The sequence below is a fragment of the Mauremys mutica genome, chromosome 3 (assembly GCF_020497125.1).
Source record: "Mauremys mutica isolate MM-2020 ecotype Southern chromosome 3, ASM2049712v1, whole genome shotgun sequence".
NCBI lineage: Eukaryota > Metazoa > Chordata > Testudines > Geoemydidae > Mauremys > Mauremys mutica.
In genome coordinates, this window is record NC_059074.1 from 88,127,342 (window position 1) to 88,149,147 (window position 21,806).

General features: G+C 41.0%; 1 protein-coding gene across 3 annotated transcripts in view; it reads right to left on the reverse strand.

Moving 5' to 3' along the window:
* The window catches only part of HS3ST5 (heparan sulfate-glucosamine 3-sulfotransferase 5), a 276,592-nt gene that overhangs the window by 150,217 nt on the left and 104,569 nt on the right, over window positions 1-21,806 (reverse strand). For all 3 annotated transcript variants that reach the window (XM_045008681.1, XM_045008680.1, XM_045008679.1), the window contains exon 2: window positions 4,328-4,529. The gene's annotated coding sequence lies outside the window, so the exon portion shown is untranslated. The remainder of the gene's footprint in view (window positions 1-4,327; window positions 4,530-21,806) is intronic.

Genomic DNA, 21,806 nt, shown 5'->3' on the forward strand with positions numbered 1-21,806 from the left:
CACTTTGCATGTATTGAAAACGAGTATTACATTAGATGAGGTAATTTAAGTGTATCCCATTTCACTTGGTGAAACTAAGCAGCTTTGCATTATAACTAAGTTGAGCTAATGAGAATCTGCTTGAAGTATGTGTTACCTGGAAGTGAAGTTAGCTAGTTATATTGCGCTGCAACTTATGAGTCTGCAAAATGATGGCAGGAATCCTGCTGTGAGGGAGATAGGAAAATTATTATAATCTGCATTCCTAAATTGAATGCGCATTTTGCTCAGCAGTAACCTCTTGACAGCAAATAGTCTGAAATTGTGTCCTGCTGTTTAAAATGCTGTTTTTTTTAAACCAAGTGAAAATTTCCACATTTCTTTAAATCAAAGAACTTTAAAATCATATATGGTTAAATTACCAAGACAGTGAAAGCTGCTTATCATTTCTTTTTAAGTGAAAACTGTTTGATGTCCACATTTTATTGACAGTTAGGGACGAATGACTAGAATTTGTTTGAGGCACAAAGTGGGTGAGGTAAAAATCTTTTATTGGACCAACTTCTGCTGGTGAGAGAGACAAGTTTTAGAGCTTACAGAGGGGTCTTTTTCAGAGACCTGGCTGTTCACCAGTTCATGGTCCTTTTCTTTATTTATATGATCTTTTTAATACACTATTGTCTGAAGAAGAGCTCTACGTAAGCTCAAAAGCTTGTCTCTCTCTCACTAACAGAAGTTGGTCCAATAAAAGAGATTACCTCGTCCACCTTACCTCTGTAATATTCTGGGATCTACACAGCTACAACAACACTACATAGAATTTGTTTGGGATTCCCCCCTATGGTCTTCATTATTTAATAGGTGATACATGTGAAGCTTATCATAAACTTCCTTGTTAAATTATTGCCTTGACATTGAAACAAGTTGAATGTTTGCAGGAGTGTTTTAGTCTATATAAAGGGAAAATGTAATCCGAATAGATACCCTGAAGTGGTTAGCAGTTATAATACAGCACACATCAGTAAACCCAAATATATATATGGCAATAGTGTATTGAAAAGATCATATAAATAAAGAAAAAGACCATGAACTGGCGAACAGAAAGAAAATGAACTTCACCAACAAAAGAGTAGAAAATAGTTTTATCCATTCAAATCCTTTAGCTAAGAGAATAATGGGAGAGGGTACAAGTAAAAAAGCCTGAGGATTAGTAAGCTTTGGAGAGAATTGAAATTGTCTAACAATTGTTTTCTGTTACTTTCTTCAAGTAATACGCGTGGTGGGGTAAACTGCAGTGATTTCCGCATTGGTGTGCAAGGGAAGGGGAGGCAAACATAGAGATAATCTTCCTGCCCATCCTTTGTTCATGCGGGTACAGACCAAGGCAAATGCTTTGTAGGGTGAATAGGAAAGGGGACAATTGATGTGGACAGTAGTGCGCGAGTCCCTAAAAAAAAAAAAGAGATGTGTCCAGCCTTGGAGTGGCACCTCTCACAAGCCTGCTGTTCACTGACATCATAGAAGGTTGTGCACTACACCTTTTCACAGGAGAGGTAGTGGTTGGGTGCTGGGGATCATGCTGGCCCCAACACTCTAGGGATTTTGCCTGTGTCTGCACCTTGCTCACTGTAGAATGCCTCGGACTAATGCCATTTGGCTTTTTTCCCTCCCCTCTTCTGTGCAGGTATTGAACGAAGAGAGACCATTTCACCATGCAAATACCTAATCAGATTAATTTGGTGGCTCCTGATATTGGGTCAAATCTTAAAGTCCTTACCCATTCCTTACTTAGGGAAGATTCTCATTCACTTCAGTGAGATTTTTGCCTGAGAGAGGACACCAGGATTAAACAAAAAAATGAATAGTTTGAGAGATATGAAAGACTGGAGGTTAGAAATGCCAGGGCACCACATACTGCAGAATAGAGCTGGGCAAATACTACACACAAAAGTATTCACAAACCTCTTATTTGAATAGAAACTGCAATTTCATTTGGATGTTCTCCACAATCCTTTATTAGTTTTCTGCAAGCATTCATATGAGTGTGATAGACTCTATGAAAAAAAAATCTAAGGCTGAACAGACTGCTGCTCTTTCCTTCTGTCTCCAGAATGGACCCCAACAGACTCCAGAGTTTAGATTCTGGCGTCACAACCTGATATAAAGTTTGGGATAACTAGGAACAAGTCTCTATGACAAGGAACTCAGATTCCCTCATCTTTAGTCCCCTTTAGCATGAGAGAATTCTCATGGGAGACTACAATCATTTACTAGTATTCACGTTGTTTTGCAAAACAATCTGCCAGTCAACAAGCTATGATAGTCATCATGAATATTTGTATCAAATTATCAGCTTTAAAGTTCTATATTAGAGCTTGTGGGACGTTAAAATTCAACCCCCCCCATTTTAACTATGATATTTTTAAATGGTTGTTTTTATGACCAGTTATAGAACTAGGCAACATCAAATTTAACAAAATTGACAAAATCTTTATTTAAAAGGGTAGGGAAGGAAGAGGAGGACTTTTGCAAAATGTTGCAATCCTCTCCCTTCTCTTCCCGAAACTGACACTAATATTTATATACACACTTCATCCTGCTGCCATTGAACACAATAACAAAACTCTGACTTCATTAGAACAGGACTGGAAGTATACTTTGAACTTGGTTGAATTTTTATATTTCTCCATTTATTTTTATATTTGGAATAGGCAATTAGTGCCAATGGGATGCACTCTCTTTTGACAAAGGATTGCTTGTTTTCCATCTCCTATTTTCTGCGCATCTTTAAATACAGAGTATGGATATGCAGTATGCATGCAGTAGTCATAGACAAAGTAACAGACAGAAAGATTGATTACAAGGCTGTAATTCAGTTGAGGTAGCCTGGTGATATCATCTGCAATGAAAGGAAAGCTCAATCCATATAGTTTACAATGTCATCACAATGCTAAGTTTGAGCTATATCTTTATTAATCAATATGCCTCCCCCTAACCATTGTAACAGCATATGGAGAAGAAGAAGAACAGATATTATTCACAAAAATTATTTATTTAGAAAAATAGCCAGGGTAAATAGATTGTGGTCCATCGAGTATTTTTATCTGAAGTTGGAGAAAACAATTTTGCTGAAAATTCCTACAGAACTTTCTGCAAAAGAAGGAAAAAAGGTGATGGCAATCATAGACACAGTCAAGGTCAGAATCATCTACTCCTTCTCTCTGTTCCGTTCAGCAGTGTTTCCAATTCAGTGGAAAACTGCTGTGGAATTTAATTGTCCTTTATTTATGACATTATGACTTGTGCTGGGAGCACCATGAAAGATTTAAGTAGCTCATTACTGTTTGGCCCTGCAAGGATGCATATGTACCTATTGCTACTGCAGGATCCCACAAATAGTCATTTTTATGCACACATGAAGAGCTAACTGGTTAGTGTTCACAACCACATATATTTCATACTGTTACTTACAAATTAGATAGCAGCTGAACCGACTGAATAGGTAGGAATGTGTCTGTGATGGTTTGCTCAAACCCTGCCAATACACTTTCATCCTGACCTACCTCAATTGTTCTCCAAGGGAAGAAATGGAAGCTCCATTGTTTGGAATACTTAAACTGGACTGGACAAGGCACTTGTATGGACCAGTCCTGCACAGGCAGGGAGATGGAATACTTGACCAAATAGGACTTTTTTATTTCTATGATTCTCTGCAGCTGGGTTGGAAAAAAGCTAAATTGAATTGTTCTAAGCAACTGAGGGTCCTATTCAGACAGGCACTTAAACACGTACTTAATTCCATCTGTAATCACGATTGCATTTGAACATGAGTTAAAGTGCTGTCCAGAATAGGGATGATTTCCTGAATTGGGTGTTAATCATCTAGAATTCATGTATTGTACAAATATTTAATTAAATTCTGATCATCATCAAAGAGCTTCCAGAGAAATGAATAAATGAAATTCATAATGAATTCAGTTCTTCTACCACATTTAATTGTTTTCTCTGTACTTTGGCTAGCTTATTGTACAGATCGCGTACTTCCATTTGGGAGAAGTGTGGCCAATTTTTCATTTAAGTGTGATATCTCACATTATCTAGATGGACCAAATTCATTGCTCAGTGAGTATGTGGAGTCCCATTTAATCTAATGAAGGAATACCTGCTTAACCTAGTGGTAAATTTGGTTCACTGTGTTTTGTGGCAACATAAATCTGGCTAGATTTTTCAATGTTCTCAAATATTTACTTGCTGAATATTAATCACCATTGTATATAACTAATATACTCTATATTAGTAATGGTTACATTAAATTCGGAAACTTCAGGCTTTTAAAGAGTTCACCAACCTTTGTGTCCTTATGCACATCCAGAGAATCCAATACATCTACCTTAGATCAAGAACATTCAAAGAGGATTTAATTCATCTGTCTTCAATACCCAGAAGTCTTCAGTGCTTACTAATGAGACTAACGAAGTGATAAAGCGATTCCAGATATGCAGATGGGAAAATCAGACATCTCTGCTGCAATGGTATGCAACTTGTTGACTCTGGAAAACAGAGAAAAGCCATTTGCAAAATTCTGAAAAGAAAGATTACTGTTCAAATACTTTACAAACAGAGCCCACTCCATCACAGGGTTACTACTTAGAACAACCTCATCCCCGCTTAAAAAAAATCTCAGATGTTCTATTGAAACACAGAAGGCTAAGATCCACACAAGCAATTTAAGCACCTAGCTACCACTTCAGGTGCCTAAGTCCAAACTTTAGCTCCTCAAAAAACCTGCTCAGCTGCTAGCTAACCCTGTATGTGCCTGCATTCCCTGGGACCTAAGTTTCCAACTAATAAAGTGTCCTAAAAATCTAAGTGTGCGCAGCACAAAGCCAATTAAGTCAAGCTGCTTAGTGCCTAACTCTGCCTAAACTCTGGTAGCCTTCACAAACTAGGCACCCTCAGATTCTCACCTATGAAGCCCAGACTGGCAGGCATTTTCAGAGGCAGCCTAAAAGCATGCCTACTGGATCAGGCCCTGCACTGAGATGGCAGCGCCCTCTTTTACACAATAGGCCACTATTTAGAATACTCACCTGGGATGTGAGGCACTGTGGTTCAAATTCCTCCTCTGCCTAATGGGGAAATAGTACTTGAACCCAAGTCTCCCCCATGTCAGGGGCACGCCCTAGCCACTATGCTATAAGGTATTCAGGGAGCAGGTTGTTCTCAGTCTCTGCTGTAGGAGCTGTTGCACTTTGTATGAAATACTTAAATAGTAACTAAGCCAGAGAGAGCGAGAATGACTCCACTGCCTAGTGGTTAGAGCACTCACCTCGGGGGTAGGAAAGAGGTGAACTGGGTTGCAGTCCCTGATCCATGTAATATTTCAGTACTTTACACAAAGTAGAACAGCTCTAACAGAAGAGATTGAGAGAGCTTCCCTCCCCTCTCCAATACCACATAGCCCAGCAGCTAGGACACTCTCCTGGGATACAGGAGGCTTGTGTACAAGTCCCTGCTCCAAACCAGGCAGAGTCGGGGATCTAAACCCAGGTCTCACACATCCCGATTGAGTGTTCTAACCACGGGCTATAGGATACAGTGAGGGAGGAGGGGAAGCTCCACTTTTTCTTTTTTTTTTGGCTTAGGCACCCAGCTCCAGGAGAGGGCTCATGACTCTGAATCCAATGTGGAGGGAGGCACTTCCTTCTGACTATGCCTGCATGTATTGCCTTCTGCACCGAACACTAGCCAGAAAGAGTGTTTTTTTAGCCATTTTATAACTCCTAGAAAAGAACCCAGCATTTATAATGGGATTACCATGTCAGATGCTTATCTAGAGTAAAGGCTGATAAAACATACAGGGGGTTGTTTGACTATCCTTGTCTTTTTCTGTTCTCTCCTCAATAAATCATGCATATTTATAAACGTAGCCAGGCATCCATATCCAAGAACTGTAACACAGATGTGATTATGAATATGGTATCTAATTGCAACCCCTATATTACCATTCCTAGCTTTGGGCATGAACAGAGCCACTTTCTTTCAAAGCAAATCAAGCCCCCATGCTCTGGAATACAGCAAAGCCCTCAAAAACCATCAATGCCAATGTCAGCTGCCAAAACAATGAGCTTGTCAGGGAAGAAAAAGTTCTGAGTTCAGAACGAAAGTTAAATTGAAAGGCATTGCTTCAGCAACATCAAGAAGTGTGTGTCTGCTAGAGTTCCTTTCATCCTTCTGGGCAGAGGAACCTAACAGCACCCAAGAAATACCATTGGCTTTTGTCACTACAAACAAAAAATAATAGACTAGTTGATTTTATGTAAACTGTCTTCTGTTGGTGCAACACAGAAATCCCTGAATCTGATACTGGAAAAATACAGATTAGAACCCATGAAGCAATGGACAATAGAACACCACTCAGTGAGCTATTCCCCATCTTTTATTTGCAATGAAAAGTGTTTATTAAAATCCTTTTATCTACGCTACATAAATCACTTACACGTGGATCTATAATAGTTTATTTCTGGCTGTTATGCTATTGTTTATTTGATATATGGCTTACAATACTGAATGTCTTTTTTCATCAGAAACATTTATTTATTAATAATTCAGCAGATAAATGGTTTTAGATTGAGCATTTTAAAAATGTAGGCAAATCAATGAAAAAGGACACAAGGCCATATATTATATGGATATAATAATTGAATCTCATGCATTAGACTGTTAATGTCCCAAAAGCTCTGTTTTTTTCCACACTGTAAATGTTTCAGAATAAACATCTAATAAAACCCATTTCATTTATTGCTTTGTGGAGACTTATTGCTTTTGTGAAAACTTGTTATTGAACACTAATGGAAGTTAATACACATGTTCACATCTAGAAATGGGCTAGAAGAAAAGAGGTAAATTCATCTCAGACTAATGAAGATTACTCCAGAAATAATGATTCACATTGATTTCAACAATAGTTATACACAGACTACAGGTAAAGAGCACAGGATCAGACCCAAAACAGTATTTGAACTAGCATACATGTAGGGTCCTGGCAAATTCATGGCTGTGAAAAATGCATCACAGACCATGAAATCTGATCTCCCCCATGAAATCTGGCTATTTTGGGGAGACCAGATTTCACAGAGTTGGGCTGCCGGAGAGCGGCAGCTGCTGGCCGGATCCCACCTCTGAAGGCAGGGTCACTGCCAGCAGCAGTGCAGAAGTGAGGGTGACATGGTATGGTATTGCCACCTTCACTTCTGTGCTGCTGCTGGCAGTGGTGCTGCCTTCAGAGCTGGGTGCCCAGCCAGCAGCTGCCATTTTCCAGCCGCCCAGCTCTGAAGGCAGCAGCACAGAAGTAAGGGTGGCAGTACTGCAAGCCCCAACAATAGCTTTGCGACCTCCCATCTACAATCCCATTTTGGGTCAGGACTCTCCCCCCTAGTTACAATACCATGAAATTTCAGATTTAAGTATCTAAAACCATGAAATTTATTATTTAAAAAATCCTATTACCGTGAAATTGACCAAAATGGACCATGAATTTGGTAGGGCCCTACACATATGTGAGACAAGGGGATGATAAGAGAACCGGATGTGCTAAATCATAGGATGTGGCCCTGAGGGTCTCATCTCATCACATACAAGGCATATGTTGAGAGACAAAAAAGGACAAGGTTTTATGTAAACTGGTAGCAAAGACTACAAAAGGTTGTGTTGTTATTCTTTCATCACGGAGATGGAGAAGGGAATGGAAAGCACTGAACAAAGGGTATTCACATCTCATGTGATATGTAGGAAAACTGGACATGCAGTTCTGAAATAGTGAAATTTAGAGACATACTATCATGACAATATATTACATCAATAAAAGCCACAATTCAGCATCTGAAAGGTATGCAGAAGCATATCGATATATGTAAGTAAAAATAAACAACGTATTTGTAACAATCAAAATGAGTACCTATTACATGAAAAAAATAAGCCTCCTGTTAATGAAGAATGAAGGCTGTATATTTAATTTATTTTTAAATTCAAGAAATACAAAAGATATGAGTGACCAACCACATGGATTCCACTCTTGCATGATGCATGATTTTGGCCAGCAGTGTCCTTTGGTATCACACCTGTGCCCTAGATGCCCTCACACACAACCTAACCAAGGAACATGAAAGGTAGAACGGCTCCAACCATCCCTCAATTCTTTCTTACAGCAGTGAGATGGAACCTGCCTCTCCACATGGTATTAGCATTAATGTGACTTTGTTACTAGTTAGCTTTCCTAGGTAACACCCACTCCTGGGGACAGGGTCACTGGAATAAGGGACCAGAGTGACTGTGACATGGTATAAAATTTCCAAGTGCAAAGCTTAGTAGTGGCAGTATTTACCTGAGCCCAGGGTATAGGAAGCCTGGGTTGTGCTGAAGCTGTTCTGCTGAAGTTCATGACAGCTCTCAAAACAGAAAAATCTCTATTAGATTGATTTACAAAGCTGACAGGACAAAACCATTCCGGAGTACACCTGGGCTATTCATGACATTTGCAGAGAGGGTTAAGCTTCAGGCAGTAGCCTCAGAGTTTATCAGAATTGGTCTACCACTGCATAAGAACATTTTACCAGCCTGCCAGGTTAGAACCAACTAGCCACATTAGAGCTCATTGCAGTAGCGCATAGGCAGCCTCTGCTGCCTGTTTGAAGAATGTCCCTATTTCTGAAATTTGTAGGGCAGCCATGTAGAGCTCAGTCTATTCGCAGCCATGTAGAGCTCAGTCTATTCGCTAGAGGCTTCCAGATAGAATGTCCATTTTGGTAGGGCTGTCCTGCTGTCATTGTTTAAGTAGGACTCCTAGTACCCATCTCCAAGGAAACAGACCATTACTTGCTCATTTCCAAAACTGGAGTCCATATGGACAATCACTCAAAGAAGAAAGAATGGCTACTTACCCTACAAGAAGTGTGATTCTTTGATCTGTTCACATGAATTCCACAACTCACTCTTGTTCTCTGCTACAACAGAGTTTTCTGGGATTCGATACAGGCAAAAGAATTGAAGGATGGTCAGGCTCACTTCACCTTTTATGCCCTTAGATGGGGAGGTGCAAGGACATCTATGGGGCCACGTCTTCACCCTACACACTGCTGGCCAAAGAAAGATCTTGTGCACATAGGTCCATGTGTACACCAAGGGTGGAATATATGTGGATAACACATCTCAAAGAATCACATTTACTGTATGGTAAGTGAAATAGTGTCCCATTAAGAACATCACATATGCTGTGTATGCTATGTATTATGTACAGGTAAACTGATTATCCGTATGTCGCAGGAACATGTGAAACCTTCTGCTAATCTGAGGTTTGGATAAATTAATTTCAGTTTCTAAATTTAATTTTGATTCAAGGGCCAAAGTGAATTTCAAACAATCCAAAATTCAAGCAAGCAGGAGACTGATGACTGAACTGTACTTACATATTTAGAAATACAAGGCCCAATCTTGTCCCACTAAAGTCAGTTTTGCCACTGATTTCAGTGGGTCAAATGGAAGATCAGGCCTAGTTACAGCAATATACAATAAAAGTTTGCTAACTGCACTTTGCTAATCTATATATTTTATAATTCATACAAATGGGGCAGTCTTCCTCATGTTCTCATAAAATAAACACAAGCAGAGTCCCACAGTGAGTTATTACTAAGAATATCTTAATATAGAATATGTGCTAGTACATTATAAAATATCAGAAATTGAAACTACAATAGTTGTCCAAATAAATGAACATTACATATTTTTGTTCGCTTACAGATTGCCGAGAGTCTCCAAGTCAGTGTGAATTGGTGAGGTTCTACTGTCCTAAAGTATGCATTTAAGAAAAAAACAAGACTAGACTAGACAATACTATGGGCTGGATTTTGCCATCCTTCGTTACGCTGAATGGCACCTGGATTATTTCACTATTAGTCCCACTCATTTCAATAGGATGGCTCGTTCTGTAGGGTACTGCTTAGTGCAAGTAAGGATCTCAGAATCTGTCCCTGTGTATGTACAACATAGCTACGTTAAAGCTCCTGCAGAAAATTTAACTTTTGCATTTCCTAACTTCCTTGATTTAAGTGTGTAATCTGAATATTGTATAAGTGGAAGAAGCCTAATTTTCTCATTCTTGTAAAGAAACAGAGAAATGAAAATGAAAAATAAAAAAACTAAAACAAAACACTGCATGTGGGGGGAAGCATGTGCCATAGGGGTGCTGTGTGTTCCTCTCATGCAGGCAGGGGGAGGGAGGAAGCAGCAGGACAGACAGGGAGTGAGTGGAATCTTGATTCTACTCCCCACAACATGCCTGGCAGCCTAATTACACCAATGTGTTGACATTACACTGCAGCAAATACAGAACTTTTTCAGTTTACTCCCTCCCTGGAGCAATGGGGAGATCAGAAGGGACAGTGACTCGCCCACGCACACTACCACACTGCCCCTTACTGAGGCTTGATTGCAAACTGACAATCTGGCCCAAAGTATTTTGAGAATGCAATTTACATTTAAAAATGTAGTCCTTATTGTAGGATCCATAACAAGTGATTTCACCCATATAGTCATACTTCCTAAATGCTTTCTAGGCTGTGCACAGAGGATAATATTTGTATTTACTGTTATATGCATGGGCTGTTCACATTTTGCCTCTGGAGACACATAAAGATAAATATCAGCTACCCATTCAACCCAGCCCATCTTACCAAATCTTACAGTCTGGAGGCTAAAAAGATAAGCTACAGAACTTGTATAAGCGAGCCTCTTTGCCCCCATGCCATGAGCATCCAGGTTCCTGCAGCCCCAAACCCTGAACCTGAGCAGTATAGGCAAGCCTAAAAGAAATAACTTATTTTTATTTTTCTGTTTGAGAACTCAGGGGCAGCTTTATGTTAACCTTCACCTCCTGTTCCTATCTCTTTCATAGACTGAATGTTTCGTAGACTGAAGGAAACATTTAAAAAATTACCTTACGGAAGACTCTAATACTGATGAAATACTCCTTTTCCAACTCTAATTTCTCTGTTTATTGTATTATTTCTTTTAGCCTTCATTTCCGCAGCTTCACATCTGGTCAGAGTGAAGAAAGGCTTCACTGAGAAAGGCTGACTGAGAAAGGCTTTCCTACATTTCTCATGCAGGCAGATAGTAGAACCTAATCCTATCTAGAACCTCATGGGGTCAGACAATTCTATTCGCTCTAAAGCAAAATTCCATCTTTTGAGCTCAACCACTTATGTATTAACTACTCTCCTATTGACTGCTACAGAAAACCTTTGCTATGGTAATACTTGTTGGTGGCATTGGTGTTTTCCATTGGCATGTCAGGAATTTCAAAGAAGAACTACCAGGTACATGAGGTAGCATTGTGGGTGCATTATGTACTTTTTGCTTAGTACATTAACAGATGGAATTAGTTTATCACTAACTACTCAGTGTCCTCAGCATTCTAAACAAAATTTTCTGAACTACAATATGAACGAAAACCTCCTGTATGTAGTTTGATGTAGCCATGTCAGTCCCAGGATATTAGAGAGACAAGGTGGGTGAAGTAATAGCTTTTATTGGATCTGTTGGTGAGAGAGACCGGCTTTGGAGTTTACATAGAAGAAGAGTTCCAAAGTTTGTCTCCCTCGCACCAGCAGAAGTTGATCCAATAAAAGATATTGCCTCACCTCTCTTGTGTCTCTAAAAAACTCCTGACCACTGTAACGCAAATAAGTTACACCAATGGTAACAAAATTAACTAGCCGTTTCCAGGGCCGGTGCAACCATTTAGGCGATCTAGGCGGTCGCCTAGGGCACTAGGATTTGAGGGGTGCCATTTTCTACGGCAGCGACCGCGGCGGCTGGATCTTCAGCCGCCCCTGTAACCGCCTAGGGAGCTGGGCAGGGGAGTGCGGGGGAGGGCCGCCTACAGCAAGTGTGTGTGGGGGGGCGCCTCAGGGTGGGGGCTCGGGGGGAGGGCGCAAGGTGGAAGTTTCGCCTAGGGCATGAAACATCCTTGCACCGGCCCTGGCCGTTTCCTGTTTTTTTCCCCAAAAGTATTGCGCTGTACTGTGTAACAGCCGTGTTTGAGTCAGCACAATCATTTCTACCTCCAATTTGCTTTTGTTGTGATCTCATATCTGCCCAAATACTGCCAACCATAATTACTCTAACCGCAGATTTGGAAAACTTAGTTCCTTTCTGGAGCCAAAGTATCTATTCCAGTTGCAGACAGACAGGCTGAAGTTTCATAGCATTCTCCTGTCACATTACATTCATTAACCCAGCACTGGCTAATTAAAGTTGGACACCATTTCTTGTATTCATCTACCTAAAATTTCAGCTTTGATTTATTTCTTGCAGAGATACGAAGGCATGACAATCCCTCTTGAAATGTTTCACTATTGCTTTATAGAGATACCGTGCCTTATTCTGATCTCTCACCAGATTTACAGAGGTGTAACTGCACTGACTTCAATAGAATTACTCTCGATTCATCCAGGTGTATGTGAGTTCAAAATCAGGCTTAGTCAACTATACAGGCTACTCCCAAGAGCATATTTTACTTAAGCCCATTAAAGAGACATTGCTAATGAATTTTTCATATAACATCCTATGTCCAGAGTAGGCCTGATTCTGCTTTCAACTATTTCAGTGTACAACCACTGTGTTCAGTAGAATGAGATCACTTTAAAACCAGTGAGATGTCAGAATTAGTCCCAAATATTACTTTTACAGTTCTGATCAGGAACTAGAGACAAAACTAGAGCTGGTCAGTTTTTTGGTTTCCCCCCACCCCCAAGTAAAAAAGTTTTTTCCATTGAAAAAAAATCTTTTTTGATAGAGGAAAGTTTTCATGAAAAACTATTTAACGTCCAGTTTTTTATGTTTATGACTTCTTAAAATGATAAAATAAATATTTATGAATAATCATTAAAATTCTGGGAATTAAAATTTTCAGCTCTTAAAAAAGTAGGTAATGTTCTTAAATAAGAAAAATGAAGATTTAAAAAAAGAAAGTCAGTTTGAAACCCTGGAAAATGGGAATATCTTTAAAATTTTGGATTTTTTCCATGATCTCCTCCTCCCCCCATTTTTTTTGACCTGTGCTAGTCAGAACAAAGGGATTTGAAAATAATCTGTCCACAACTTGACATCTCCTACCTGTGGCATTCTGTCAGCCTGCAGACTTCTGGAATTGAAAGGGAAGCAATTGTTTTTTTCATAGGAAGACAATAAAAGGAATGAGAACTGTCAGAGTGTCATGTGAAGGTACATGAGTGACAGAAGCCTCCTTGTTGAGGAAGGAAGATGGATAACTGAAGAAACAGTTGCCTTCCCCTTGACAAATGTTATTTGCATTCTTCCCTTGAAAATAGTCAAGGCCAGCATTACCTGGAGAAGTTTCTGGGTTAATGTAAACTATTTGGTGCTAATGAATTACCATATTATTTTTCATATATGTCAGATTTGTAATTTAATTTAATACACTACTGGAATGTGCTCAACTACCATGGTGATCATCACAATATAAAAGCCTGACTAGAACTGAGCTGGACTGTAAGAACACTGAATTAACAGCGGATAGGAATATTGCATTGGTGTACGGTGTACAAGACCTCCCCAGCAAAAAAACTCTGTTCATAAGTCTGTTCCTACAGCTCTGGATCTCAGCTGTCGGAAAACTATCAATTCTTATGCCAAACTGTGGAGCATATTGTGGGCTTGATACTCTTGGAGCCCAATTCTACAGAGGTTCTTCAGGTACAGGGCTTGCATTGTAATAAATGGGAATTCTTCACACAGAGAGCTTGCAGACTAAAACATAAAAAGTTTAATAGGGACCAGGATGCAAGACAAAAAAAAAATCAGTATTTCCAGCACTAAGTGTTCAAACATGATTTTATATGAGTTCTTTTATTTGTCTTCTGGTTTCTGACCCTTACGGTGCATTCAGGGCAAGCTATTCTCTGCAATTCCAAGGTTTAGAAATTCACTTTTTTTAAAATGAAAGCTGAGTATCTCAATGTAATCATTTCATTCCACAGCTTTAAGAAAAAACAAATGTCATGAGTCTCACAATAAAATCACGAGAGTGACAATGCACCAGCAGGCAGTAAGCTAGACAGCACTCATATTCTCTTACAATTCCCTCTTAACCCTCTTCTCCTCTGTATCAGATATGAATTGACAGATTAGGGTAAATCTGTCACAACAGGTGCCCTGGAAAAACATCTCACTGGCTATTCCCCAAATCCTAAAGCACACAGTACACACTGGCATAATAAATACAGGAGCAGAGCTGGCTTTAGGGCAATTCCCAGAAATCGTGCCCCGTGCCTTCTAAGAAGGACCCGCAGCATCCAGAAGTGGGGCCCCGCACCCTCTGCCAAAGTGCTACTGGAAACAGCGGCAACTGACTGAGCTGCCACCAAATTGCCGCCATCTTCGGTGGCATTTCGGCAGCAGCTCTTTTGAATTGGGCCCTGCACTTCCTAAAGCCAGCCCTGTACAGGAGTCGTGACATTTAGGGTGGCCACTCACACATTCCCTGAATAGCAGGCATTCTAGTACTTCCAGGAATGGCATGGGCATGCTCTCATTGGTGTGACCCCACCCGCACTGGCTTGACATGGTGCGTATGAGATTGTGACACATGGAGGACACCATTTTGAACAACACCTTGCAGGGCCCATGCCAGCATGATCTTACACATACTCCACATGCAATGTTGCAGGGGTGGAGTGGCACACTCTACAAAATGGCATCCCCTGTCTGAAACCAGCCAAAACCATGTCCCACTTTTGTCTCAGTACTGGATGAGGAACATTCCCCCAGAAGAGGACTGTTCCCATCTTTGCTAGCAACTGATAGAGCTACACTGGTGTTATCAATGCCTCACCAATCTACTAAAAATTCTTTGAGGGAGGTCAATGAACACGTGGACAAGGGTGATCCAGTGCATATAATGTACTTGGACTTTCAGGAAGCCTTTGACAAGGTCCCACACCAAAAGCTCTTAAGCAAAGTAAGCAGTCACGGGATAAGAGGCAAGGTCCTCTCATAGATCAATAACTAGTTAAAAGACAGGAAGCAAAGGATAGGAATAAAGGTCAGTTTTCACAATGGAGAGTGGTAAACAGCAGGGTCCCCCATGGATCTGTACTGAGACCAGTGCTGTTCAACATATTCATAAATCATCTGGACAAGGGGGTAAACTGTGAGGTAGTAAAGTTTGCAGAGAATATTACATTACTCAAGATAAAGTCCAAAGCTGACTATGCAGAGTTACAAAGGGATCTCACAAAACTGGGTGACTGGGAAAGAAAATGGCAGACAAAATTCAGTGTTGATAATTGCAAAGTAATGAACACTGGAAAATATAAGTCCAACTAGATATACAAAATAATGGGGTCTAATTTAGCTGTTACCATTCAAGACAGAGATCTGGGAGTCATTATGGATAGTTCTCTGAAAACATCTGCTCAATGTGCAGCAGCAGTCAAAAAAAGCTAACAGTATGTTAGGAACCATTAGGAAAGGGATAGATAAGACAGAAAAAAATCCCATAATGCCACAATATAAATCTATGATACGCCCACACCTTGAATACTGTGTGCAATGCAGGTCACCCCATCTCAAAAAAAGATACATAACAATTGGGGAAAAGTACAGAGAACAGCAAGAAAAATGATTAGGGGTATGGAACAGCTTCCATATGAGGAGACATTAAAAAGATTGGCATTGTTCAGTTTGGAAAAGAGGCTACTCAGGAGAGATATAATAGAGACCTATAAAATCACAAATGGCATGGAAAAAAAAAGTGTTATTTACCCCTTCACATAATACAAGAACCAGGGATCACCCAATGAAATTAATAGGTAGTAAGTTTGAAAGAGACATAAGGAAGAAATTATTCATACAATGCAGTTAATCTGTGGAACTGGTGCCAGGGAATGTAGTGAAGGCCAGAAGTATAATTGGGTTAAAAAAGAATTAAATAAGTTCCTGGAAGCTAGGTCCAGCAGTGGCTATTACCAAGATGGTCAGATTGCAACCCCATGCTCTGAGTGTCTCTAAACCTCTGACAGACAGAAGTGAAGACTGAACAACTGAGGGGGGTGGGGCAGGAGGAGGTGGGGCAACTCAATAAATTCCCTGTTCGTTCCTTCTGAAACATCCGACATCATCTGCTGTCGGAAGACAGGATACTGGGCTTGATGGACTACTGGTCTGACCCAGGAAGACCATTCTTATGTCTATGGCAGTGGTTGGAAAATTAAGAAAAATCTTATGATATATAAGGCTACATTTGGCTTCATCTTGCAAAGCCTAGGTGGAGACTCATGCACGTCTAAGAAAATGGCTAAAAAGTAATCAGCTGCCAAGATATTCCTGCCTCGTTGCAAAAAAGTTAGCCAAGTACTCTCAGCTGCATGGTGAAGATCACACTTAAACAACGCCTGCCAGACATGCCCATACTCTGCCCTCTGCTCTCTTAATAGTTAAGGGACAGGGTGTGCAAGGGGCGGGAGAATGATTTCTACTTGGTGCAGACGCCGCCTACACTCATGCTTGCAGCAGAGCACAACAACTTTGCTCTCCTGCTTACAGGCTCAATAATGATCATCACTGAAATAAATTTAAAAGCAGAGCTGATGAAAGAGAGGACAAGCTTTTCAGAAGTTTTTTTCCATTTGTCAAAATTTCAAGTTTGTTCAAGTTTGTCCAACTAGCCTTGCTTAAAAGCCAGAAGAATAACCTTCATTGTAATTATACTAAAACAAAAATGTGCTAAACAGACTTTCAAATCCCAACATTCACATGGAACAGATGTGGTCATTTAATTAATTTTTTACATATATTCACTTAAAAATGTGCAAAGTGGTTGTGAGTGAAACAGTTTCCCCTCTGTGTTTAAATCAGTTTTTGCTTAGTAATGCTAATTAAGCAATCCAAACAGAACAACCATAATAAAACATACTGTAGAATAGCTGTACAAGAAAGAGTATGCTATTAATATATTCAGTGACTAAGACTTATGAATGCAAATATCAGCAGTACAGCTAGGGACAGATCCTCAGCTGGAGTCAATAGAAAGATGTTGATTTACACGAGCTGGAGATCCAGAATGTGGCAGGAGGACACAAAGTAATTGAATATTTGATTGCCAAGGCTATTTATTCTCTTTTCTCTTCATTTATATGTGGTGCCAGAGAAATCAAATTTGTCTTTAAATTAACTCAAAATACAAGCATTGGTCCAGACTGTGCACAGACAGGAAGGAGAGCATAGGGCCTTGGGGGGCAAACTACGGCCTGCGGGCCACATCCAGCCTGTGGGACCCTCCTGCCCAGCCCCTAAGCTCGTGGCACGGGAGGCTCGCCCCCGGCCTCTCCCCCACAGCCTCAGCTCACTGCGCTGCCGTTGCAATGCTCTGGGCTGCGGGGCAGCGAGCTCCTGGGGCAGCGCAGATACAGAGCACGTCCTGACCCGGTGCTCTGTGCTGCGCTGTGGCGTGGCTGGCTCCAGCCGGGCAGCGCGGCTGCAGCGCTGCCAGCCACCGGTGCTTCAAGAAGCGTGGTAAGGGGGCAGGGAGTAGGTGGGGTTGGATAGAAGGCAGGGGAATTCGGGGTGCTGGGGGAAGGGGTGTGGATAGAGGTTGGGGGGGAACAGGGGAGTTGAAGGGGGGCAGGGGTCCTGGGACGGCAGTCAGGAAGGAGAGAAGGAGTTGGATGGGGCAGCGCAGGGCAGTCAGGGGCAGGGGTTCTGGGGGGGGCAGGGGACAGGGAGGGTGGATGAAGCAGGGATCCCAGGGGGGCTGTCAGGGAACAGGGGGGGTTGGATGGGCCAGGAGTCTGGTGGGGCTGTCAGGGGGCCAAAGGTGGGCTGGGGGGGTGGATGGGGGAACCACGCCCCCCTCCCCTAACCGTCCCTCCATATAATTTCCAAAACCCGATGCGGACCCTCAGGCCAAAAAGTTTGCTTGCCCCTGACATAGGGCGTCTTCCCTTGTGCATCCCAACTAGGGAAAAGAACAGTCTGAGTCCCTGAGATGGGGGAGAGCTATGGAGAAGCTGCTCTGGCTGATTTCCTGTTGGGCAACAAGGTCTAGGAAAAGAGGATAGGTCAGAGGTAGGCAACCTACGGTACACGTGCCGAAGGCGGCACGCAAGCTGATTTTCAGTGGCACTCACACTGCCCGGGTACTGGCCACCAGTCGGGGGGAATCTGCATTTTAATTTAATTTTAAATGAAGCTTCTTAAACATTTTAAAAACCTTATTTACTTTTCATACAGCAATAGTTTAGTTATATATTATAGATCAGTGGTTCTCAAACTTTTTTACTGGTGACCCCTTTCACATAGCAAGCCTCTGAGTGAGACCCCCCTTATACATTTTTATATGTTTAACACCATTATAAATGCTAGAGGTAAAGCGAGGTTTGGGGTGGAGGTTGACAGCTCGTGACCCCCCATGTAATAACATCACAACCCCCTGAGGGGTCCCAACCCCCAGTTTGAGAACCCCTGTTTTAGACTTATAGAAAGAGACCTTCTAAAAATGGTAAAATGTATGACTGGCCCACAAAACCTTAAATTAGAGTGAATAAATGAAGACTTGGCACACCACTTCTGAAAGGTTGCCGACCCCTGGGATAGGTGCTTTTTTGACTCTGCCAGGGTACAAGCGGAAGAGCTATCAATGGATTTTACTCCCTCTCATAGAAAGCCCTGTGGATGGGAATAAACTGGCCCCTGGCTAGAAGAACTTTCACATTAATGCCCAGATTTGCCAGAGAATAAAGGTTGCTTTTAGGAGAAAATGTTTTATGTAGCCGGAGATGGGAACAATTAACACAATTTTATAACATAACTTGCTGCTCTAGCATGGATATTTTGCTTCTTTCAAACCTACAAATATGCTTCTGATAGAAGATTAGAGGCATGGCGTACACATTTTTTTAAACCGAGTGGCTGGTGTCCCAGTTTCTGAAGTAGTATTCATATCATTATCCTCTGGGCTTTATGTTTAAAAGATTAGTTTAACATTAGGAAAGAGGCTTTTCTGTGTTTTTTTTTCTGCCCTATAAAATTTTGAACTCTGTATTTAAGGGGAAAATCAAGCTGGTTTTGAGAAACAGGTTTAAGACAAGATTTCCATAAAGAGAACTTTTTAGGGGGTGTAATTTTCTTCTTAACTAGCATTTTTTTCAAATTCTGTTTTACAAACAAATGGCTCATTGTCTACATGATGTCAAATAAGTTACTTAAAATTATATAATTGATGATTATCCTGTATCCAGAAGCCCTTGCAGGGTATACAGCAGAGTTCACCAGGTTGTAGCAATACGTTTAAATACCAGGCATAGTCCCCCAGACTCAGCAGAACAAAGTCTCCATCCCTTTGTGCTCTTTTTCCTTTATTCTCAAAGACACAGGGTAAAAAAGGGTGGGAAACTAGCCTTCTTATAAATCACAGGATTAAGTGTGATCCTCGGTATTCACAAGACATTTCACTACACACTTCACCCTTTAGACTTACTCCTGCTCCTTGGCTAATTTGGGGCCCCACACAGTTTTTACCAGCAGCAAGCCCTGCAGTTAAATCCAGTGAGTCACCATTTAATTAAGGTTCTTTGTCTCAATATCACAGGTGCCTGAACTTTATAACAGCAAAGGGCACATTGACAACTTGCCAGAAGTGCAAAAGCTGATTTAGTTAGTATATACAGTACATGTAACACTTCAAAAGTACAGAATAAATGCACACAAATATAGCATTTGCTTATGCTTGTGCCTTTCTTGATTAATGCTGAAAAGGTGCTGCTTGTTTGAATCCACTAGCAGGTGGTCAGATCTGACCTCATCTTGTAGTACTAGGGATGTGGATTAGGACAAATTTTAGTGTTCCAGATGTTAGATTTGGCATTTATTTCGAACTCTTCATAGAAGGAGCTCACATCCCAATTATTGTTATTTTCATTCCAGTTCTGTCCTTAGATTAACCCCATGTGTTATGCACATAGATACTGAAGGGTTTGTCAGAGGCCAGGTGGTGGGGATCATGCCTAGTGGAATGAAGCAAAGCAGGAACAAACCAGTGCAGGAGCTAACACATCCAAGGACAAATGCTTTGAGCAGCTGTTGGCTTACTGCTGCTTCTGGACTTGAGAGCCTGCCTGTTGGCTCCTCCAATCAGGTGATTCAGCTGTGAGTCCTCTGTTGCTCTCTAGGGAGATGGAGCTACCTGGTCCTAGACTCAGCTGCAAGCCCCTGACATGGTTTAAGTGGCTGATCTTACATGTTCCACAAACAGCCAGACACACAGTAGGCTGAATTAAGGTCAGAAATGTAGTCTTAAACCCTTAAAGCAAATTAGGGGTAATTCAGACATATAACCTTACTATTATATTTTTATAGTTTTAAAACATAAAAAGGCCACCCATATAATTTTCACTTTCTTTTCTATGTAATTATAGCCATTTTCTAAAGTAGCCTGAATGTAAACACAGAAGAAGTGTAATTGTCGTTTTCAGTGATAGCTAGCCAAAAGTAAAGCTAAAAGCCACTGAACGATTGTCATTTCCCACACTAACAGTGTCTGAAACTCCACAAACTCATCTTGAAGCATTTATTGGTTTATGAAATGTATCGATGACACAAATGACTGGAGCTAGGAATGTTCTAAGCTCACAAAGCGCAGCATCCTCAAAGTCGGGTAACAGGGGCTTCACACATTGTCAAGGAGCACAGGAGAATGGTTTTGATATCAATGGACTGAATAGTCAAAGCTATGAATCATCCCGAAACCCCTTGTAATGAGCAATACAATAGGTTTTTGTGGTGATTCGTAGCTTTTCAGGAGAGCTGTTTCACTTCCTTAAACAGTTTTGGGGGGGATTTAGTTTTGTATTTTGTTTGTTTTTTAATATCAAAATTATATTACTCAGAAGAGAAAAGACCTCATCTCTACAACTTTTTCAGTGTCCTTTTATATCTAACCTCCTTCAGAGGACAAAGTTTTTAAGGCTGCGATGAATCTTTCTGGGACAGTTAAAGGCTAGAAAAGTTAAAACTTTCTTCAAAGCTGTTTGCTGGCCTGATCGGGTGGGCAGATAAACATTTACTGATTTACTCTCTTCCCTTTCTTATGATACTTCTATAATAACATTCTCACTTTTATCTACTTCTATTATGTATTCTTTGGACAAGCATCCATATTTTTAGAAGGTAGATAAGCAGTGAAGAAACAGTATTCTAGTTTGCACAGCTCCTTGCATCATGAAGAATACTGAACTCTTATCTGGAAGAGCTTATGATCTGGGAATTCATGATATCAGGCTTACAGTTGTGAAATGCAACTGGTAGTGAGATACCAGCTAATGCCCATGGTACCTTCTGTTAACACATTCATGGGCTCTATCAGACACTTAAGCTGGCCTAAATTAGAAACCATTTCATCCGTATCACCAATAAGAGCAAATTCTGGGTGAAATCCTGGTCTTAGTCAATGAAATATTGCCACAGAATTCCATAGGGCCAGGAATTCACCTCCGCTGTGTCTGAGGTCTTAAGGCTAGTTCTACAGCACAAAAGAAAACAGGATTTAGGAAGCTGGGCAGGGGTTGGACACCCAGCTGCATGGCGGGAGGCAAAGCTACACAGGGGCTCAAACACAAGGTAGGGCTGGGGGATGAGGGGATGAAGCACGGGTAGAGCAGGTGCATTCATAATAACATTCTGTGCCCAAAGATACAGGCTACTTTCCCCAGAGGAAACGCATAGTTCAGAACACAGCTGCTGGTGCAATGTGC